The sequence below is a fragment of the Muscardinus avellanarius genome, assembly GCF_963383645.1.
Source record: "Muscardinus avellanarius genome assembly, chromosome: 16".
Lineage (NCBI taxonomy): Eukaryota > Metazoa > Chordata > Mammalia > Rodentia > Gliridae > Muscardinus > Muscardinus avellanarius.
This window is the reverse complement of record NC_137802.1, coordinates 49,880,216-49,887,887: the sequence shown is the minus strand read 5'-3', so window position 1 is coordinate 49,887,887 and position 7,672 is coordinate 49,880,216.

Genomic DNA, 7,672 nt, shown 5'->3' with positions numbered 1-7,672 from the left:
TTCCCAGTTGGCACTGCTTTCTCTCCGTCTTTATTTGTAGCTTTAGGTCACTCATATACCTGTAAACAAAAGAGAAATTCACAAGAACTTTACCATTAAAGACATGGAGCACTGAAGGAGTAGGCCTGGCACCAGAGACTAAGCACCTCATCTCCTAGATCTGCCAACGTACAGCCCAGGGCTTGGTGTGCTTTCTCTGTAAAAGGCCAGATAATAAATATATTAGGTCTTATGGGCAACATAGGGTCTCTTTCCCATATTATGCATTCTTTGTTTTCTTTCTTTCTTTCCTTTCTTTCTTTTTTTTTTTTTTGCCATACTGGGGATGGAACCCAGGGGCATTCCACCTCCAAACTATACCCCCAGCCCGATTTATTTATTTTTGGATTGGTGCATTGTAATCATACATCTTAATAGAGTACAAAATGGTAAAGGCATACATGCACTTATCACCCAATTAGCCCTTCCCCAATTCCCACCCAATTCCCTGCCCCCGGTTTTTTATTCTTTATTTATTTTTTGTTTGTTTTGTTTTGGTGGTACTGGGTGTGGAACCCAGAGGCTTTCTACCTCCGGGCTATACTCCCAGACCCATTTTATATTTTATTTGGAAACAGGGTCTCACTAAGTTTGCTAAGAGCCTCACTAAGTAGCTGAGGCTGGCTTCGAACCTGTGCGATCCTCCTGTCTCAGCCTCCCAAGTGCAGGGATTACAAGCGTGTGCCACCACGCCCGGCTTTATTCTTTATTTTGAAACAGGGCCTCACTAAGTTACAGAGAACCTAAGTATCTGAGGCTGGCTGCAAATCTGTGATCCTCCTGTCTCAGCCTCCCAAGAACTATGATTACAAGTGTACGCCACCACGCCCGGCTCCTTTTCATTTTTTCCCATCATTTTCTTTTTTGGTAGTGCTGAGAATCTAACCCAGGGTCTCATGCATGTAAGGCATGCACTATACCACTGAGCTATTCCCCAGCCCATCCTATCTTTTTGTCAAATGAACAAACTTTTACTTTTAGGTTCAAAACAAAACTAAGCAGAGTAGAGAGAATTTCCATGTACTCAAGCCCGATCCCACATACGCACACCATCCCAGTCACCGTGGTACATTTACTACAGTAGATGGACCTACAGTGACACATCGTTAGCACCCAGAGTCCGTAATTTACACAGGGTTTACTCTTGCTCTGGCATAGTCTATGGGTTTTGAGAACTACATGAGTGGCGTCTTCCATTCAGTAATACACAGAAGAGTATAACTACTCTGTAAATTCTCCGTGCTCTGCCCATTCGGCCCTCTCTCCCCTCAATTTTATGGCAACCGCTGAACTTTATACTGTCTTCATGGTTTTTCCTTTATAGTTCAAATCCTATACTACACAGCATTTTCAGACTGTTTTCCTTCACTTAGTAATACACATTTAAGTTTCCTCCATGTTTTTTTCATGAGCCCAGGCTGGTCTCTAATTCCTGGGATCAATGATTGCTCCAGCTGAGAATGGGGCACACACCCATAACCCCAGAACATGTGAGGCTGAGACAGGGTGTTCACAGGTTTGAAGTCAGCCTCAGCAACTAAGAAAGGCTCTCAGTAACTTAGTGAGACTATGTTTTTCAAACTAAGAAATAAGAGCTGGGCATGATGGCACATGCTTATAATCCCAGTACTTGGGAGGCTGAGACAGGAGGATCAAGGTTCAAAGCCAGCCTCAGCTACTTAGTGAGACCCTGTTCTAAAATAAAGAGTTAAAAATAGAGCTAGGGGGCTCACAGGTAGCATGCTCTTGGGTTCAATTCCTGGTACTGCAAAAACAAAACAAAATAAATAAATAAAACTAAGAAATAAAACAGGGCTAGAGATATAACTCAGGTAGACTACCCCTGGTTTCAATCCCCAGTAACAACAAGAACAACAACAACAAAAAAGATTGTCCTACCTCAGCCTCCCAAGTAGCTGGAACTACAGCCACATACCACTACACCCTACTTACAGCTGAGACAAGAGGATTGCAGGTTCAAGGACAGCCTCAGCTAATTAGTGAGCCCCTCCGTAATTTAGTGAGACCCTGTTTCAAAACAAATAATAAGCCGGGCATGGTGGCGCACGCTTGTAATCCCTGCCCTTGGGAGGCCGAGACAGGAGAATGGCACAGGTTCAAAGCCAGCCTCAGCTACTTAGAGAGGCTCTCAGCAACTTAGTGAGACCCTGTTTCCAAATAAAATAGAAAATAGGTCTGGGAGTGTAGCCCGGAGGTAGAAAACCCCTGGGTTCCACCCCCAGTACCACAAAAAAAAAAAAATAATAATAATAATAATAAAATAAAATAATAAGCCAGGCATGGTGATGCATGCTTATAATCCCAGTACTTGGGAGGCTGAGACAGGAGGATCCTGTAGGTTCGAAGCCAGCCTCTGCTACTTAGTGAGGCTCTCAGCAACTAGGTGAGACTGTTTCCAAATAAAATATAAAATTGATCTGGAAGTACAGCCCAAAGATAGAAGTCCCCTGGGTTCCATCCCCAGTACCACAAATAACAATAATAACAATAATAATAATAAGGCTAGGGATATAGCGCAGAGATAGAATGTCCCTGGGTTCAATCTCTAGTACCACACACACAAAAAAGTAGTAAAATAAAGCTGGGCAAGTAGCTCAGAGGTAGAATGTCCTTAGATTCAGCCCCTAGCACCCATCCATCTATACTACATGAGAAATTAGCCACCCTCCAGGTCACAAAATACTTAAAAACACTCAAAAAATATATAGCTATCCCCCTACTATAGTTTGTAAGTAATCTTCAGTGCACAGACAATGCTAAATCTAGGGAAGTGAATTACCCTAAAACATTAAGGTAGAGGGCCAAAGATAAAACCAGAACTCAAGAACAACAGTAAGTGCTTCCGAAAACCTTGGTACCAAAGAAATCCCATTTTTTCTTTCCCTCCTTCCCTGGATTCTTCCTTTTTTTTTTTTTTTTTTCCCTTTTCCCTGCCTCCAAGGTATACCCCAGCCCTATTTTTTTTATATTCTTTATTTTGAAACAAGGTCTCACTAAGTAGCTTAGGCTGCCCACGAACCCACGATCCTATATCAGCCTCCCAAGTACTGGGACTCCAAGCCTGCGTCACCATGCATGATGGCCCTGGGTCCTTCCTTCTTTTTTGGTCTTGCTATATTGTCCAGGCTGTTCTCAAGCTCCTGTGTTCAAGTGATCCTCCTGCTTCCAACTCCCAAATAGCTAAGATGACAGGCAACCACCACTGTACCATACCTAGTTTAGAAATTCCATTTCTTGCCAGGCGTGGTAGCGGACACTAGTAATCCCAGCATTTGGGAGGCTGAGACAGGAGGATTGCAGTTCACAGGCAGCCTCAGCTACTTAGCCTTTGCAATTCGGTGAGACCCTGTTTCAAAAATAAAGAATAAAAAATAGGCTAGCTCAGAGGAAGCCCCAGAGGTAGAATGCCCCTGAATTCCATCCCCAATACCACAAAAAAAAAAAAAAAAAGACCATTTCTTTCTTACTTTAGTGGTCCTGGGTACTGGGTTTAGGTTCTACCTCTGAACTACTCCCCCAGCCTTTCTTTTTACAGGTCTGGCGATGGAACCCAGAGGCATTTGATCTCCAAGCTACACCCCATGCCCTATTTTTTATTCTTTATTTTGAAACTGGGTCTCACTGAGTTGCAGAGGGCCTCACTAAGTAGCTGAGGCTGTCCGCGAACCGCGATCCTCTGGTCTCAGCCTCCCAAATGTCCCAGCCCTTTTCTGTTTTTGTTTTGAAACAGGGTCTTACTAGGTTGCTGAGAGTCTCGCTTCACTGCTGACACTGTCCTTGAACCTGCGATCCTCCTGTCTCAGCCTCCAAAGTACTGGGATTACAGGCATGTACCAACATACCTGGTGAAAATCTCATTTCTTGATCCCCCAAAATGTAAACCAAAATAACGTGACCACCATGAGTACAACTTACAGATGACAAGAAAGGTTTAAGATAAGGCAATCAACCTCATCAATCAATCCTTGAAGAACTTTTTTTCCCCCTGAAGTACTAGGAATTGAATACAGGGTTCCTCACACATGCCAGGATAGTGTTCTATTCTCCACTGAGCCACAACTCTATTTTATTCTGTCCTATTCTATTCTCAAACAGAGACTTACTAAATCACTCAGGTTTGCCAGGTATGGTGACACCTGCCTGTAATCCCAGCATACTTGGGAGGCTCAGACAGGAGGACCGCAGGCTTGAGAACAGCTTCAGCAACTTCGTGAGATCTTGTTTCAAAATAAAAATTAAAAAGTGCTGGGGTTTGGCTCAGAGGTAAAACAACCTAAGTTGTATAGGTTGACCTCAAACTTGCGATCCTCCTGCCTCCATTTCCCGTATCACTGGGATTACAGGTATGCACCAACACACCCAGAAGAATTGCTTCTACACAAGGTAATTTTTTTTTTTTTTTTTAAGGTACTGGGGATAGAACCCAGGGGCATTCTACCTCCAAGTCCCCCCCAAGCAAAGGGCCTAAGTAGCTGAGGCTGTCTGTGAATGGCGATCCTCCTGTTTCAGTCTCCCAAATGCTGGGATTAGAAGCATGCACCACCACACCGGGCTCTACACAAGATGATTAATGGGTTAGGACAGAAAAATTCAGAAAGTCCCGAGCACAGATCAGAGGCCACATATACCAAGCCAAGCCCACTGGGAGGCCTGGTTCTGAACTCCTTACAGTGGTAACCAAAATCTCTGTGAATAACAAAATAACTTAAACACTTCTCTCAATACCCTAGGAATGATGAAAGAAAATGAAAAATAATCCCAACATGCTATCAAACCAGAAACTTTTTCAGGAGAGCAGGACTTATCAGAAATATAACTGTGAAAAACTTCAAACCCCAACTCCTGCCATTTTAACACTGTAGGCTGGCAGTCCAACAGAGCTTTTAACTCCAATGCAAAAAAAAAGAACTGGATAGTACTTTCACTAGGTGGTTTCCATAGGGACTGGTGTGTGAACCAACTTCAAAACTCCCCTCGAGAGAAACACTTCTCATTTCTGCTTTCAAAGCTAAGTGTAGTCTCTGTTTACTAGGAATATAATATTAAGACACTAGGCTTTAAAAAATTATCAAAATATGCTGGAACCAGTGGCATGTACCTGTAATCCCAGCTACCTCAGAGGAGGCTGAGGTGTATCTCTGGAGACTATCTAGGGTAACACAGTGAGATCCTATGCCAGCCACCAAAAGATACTCAGCTTCTCAAAAAGACTAAACAAAATCATAATTCTCATAAGCAGAACATCACAAGGAGGCAAATTTAAACTTAAATACAGGAAGAGCCTGGTGTGGTGGCACATGCTTGTAATCCTAGCATTTGGGAGGCTGAGACAGGAGGACCATGGCTGGTGGACAGTCTCAGCTACTTAGTAAGGCCCTTTGCCAACTCAGTGAGACTGTTTCGAAATAAAGAACTAAAAAAAAAAAAAAAAAAAAGGGCTGGGCGGGGGGCGGAGGGGTACAGCTTGGAAATAGAATGTGCCTGGGTTCTACTCCCAACACCACATTTTTTGTGTGCGTGTGGTACCAGGGATGGAACCCAGGGGCATTCTACCTTTGATCAACACCCCCAGCCCTATTTTTATTCTTTATTTTGAAACAGGGTCTCACTGAGTTGCAAAGGGCCTTACTAAGTAGCTGAGGCTGTCCGTGAACCACAATCCTCCTGTCTCAGTCTCCCAAATGCTGGGATTACAAGCATGCACCATCACATCTCGCCAAAAAAAATTTTTTTCCAAATTCTTTAGAAATTCTTAGAAACTCTTTTCTAAATTACTTAGGTTCAGCTAGGCATGGCGGGGATTACGAGCATGCCTCACCACGCCTGGCTTGACTCCTAATTTTAAGAAATATTTCGAGATGGCTTCTAGCTCAGCATCACAGTAATTCTCTTATTCTCTTTTTTTTTTTTTTTTTTTTTACTGAGGATTGAATCCAAGGGCATTCTACCTCTTGAGCTATACTCTCAGCCGTTTTTATTTTTTATTTTGAAACAAGGTCTCGCTAAATTGTTGAGGCTGGCCTCAAACCTATGATCCTCCTGTCTCAGCGTCCCAAGTACTGGGATTACATGCAAGTACCCCCACCTGGCTTCTTTGTTCATTTTGAAATAGGATTTCCTAGCTGTGTGTGATGGCACACGCTTGTAATCCCTAACCAGAGGTTCAAAGCAAGCCTTGGCAGTTCAGCGAGGCTCTCAGCAACCTGGTGAGACCCTGTTTCCAAATAAGAAATAAAGTCAGGCTGGGGGCATAACTTGGAGGTAGAATCCCTCTGGGTTCAATTTTTCAGTCCCCCCCCAAAAAAAAACAGGATCTCTCTAAATTACCACAAGCTAGTCTTGAACCTGCAATCGTGTCCCAGCCTCTCAAATACTGGGATTACAGCAGAGTGAGCTGCCACCTCCTGCTCCCATCATATTTATTTATTTATTTATTTATTTATTTATTTATGCGGTACTGGGGATGAAACCCAGGGACATTCTATCTCCGAGATACGCCCCCAGCCCTATTTTTTATTCTTTATTTTGAAACAGGGTCTTACTAAATTGCAGAGGGCCTAAGTAGCTGAGGCTGCCCACAAATGGCGATCCTCTGGTCTCAGCCTCCCGAATGCTGGGATGACAAGCGTGCGCCACCACTCACTTTTTATTTTCTATGACACATGACTCACTAAGCTGCCCAGGCTAATCTCAAACACACAATTCTCTTGCTTTAGCCTCCCAAGTAGATGGGGATTATAGGTGTGCATCACTATATCCAGCTACCAATGTAAAATTTATCACAGAATTCAGAAATCAGGCTTCATAAAACTCAAGTAATGCACTTTTTTTGGAGTGTGTAGTACTGAAGAATGAACCCTGGGAATTCTACCTCAGAGCTACTCCCCCAGCCTTTGTGTGTGTGTGTGTGTGTGTGTGTGTGTGTGTGTGTGTTACTGGAGATAGAACCCAGAGGCATTCTACCTCCAAACGACAACCCCATTCCTATTTTATTCTTTATTTTGAAATAGAGTGTCACTAAGTTGCAGAGGGCCTTACAAGTTGTTGAGGCTGGCTGAACCTGTTCTGTCTCTGCCTCCCAAATTCTGGGGATTACAAGTGTGCATCACCATGCCCAGGGCTCTTTTTATGATTTTTTTTTGTGTGTGTGGTACTGGGGGTGGAACCCAGAGGTTTTCTACCTCCGGGCTATACTCCCAGACCTATTTTTGGAAACAAGGTTTCACTAAGTTACTGAGAGCCTCACTAAGTAGCTGAGGCTGGCTTCGAACCTGTGTGATCCTCCTGTCTCAGCCTCCCAGATGCTGGGATTACAAGTGTGCACGACCACGCCCAGCTTTATTTTTTAAGTAATGAACTTTAGCAGGGCACTGGTGGTGCATGCTTGTCATCCCAGCATTCAGGAGGCTGAGACAGGAGGATTCTCAGTTCGCAGACAGCCTCAACTACTTAGTGAGAGCTTTTGTTACTCAGTGAGACCCTGTTTCAAAATAAAGAAAAAAAAATAGGGTTGGGGGTGTAGCTCAGAGGTAGAATACCCCTGGGTTCCATCCCCAGTACCACAGAAGAAAAGAAAGGAAGGAAGGAAGGAAGGGAGGGAGGGAGGAAGGGA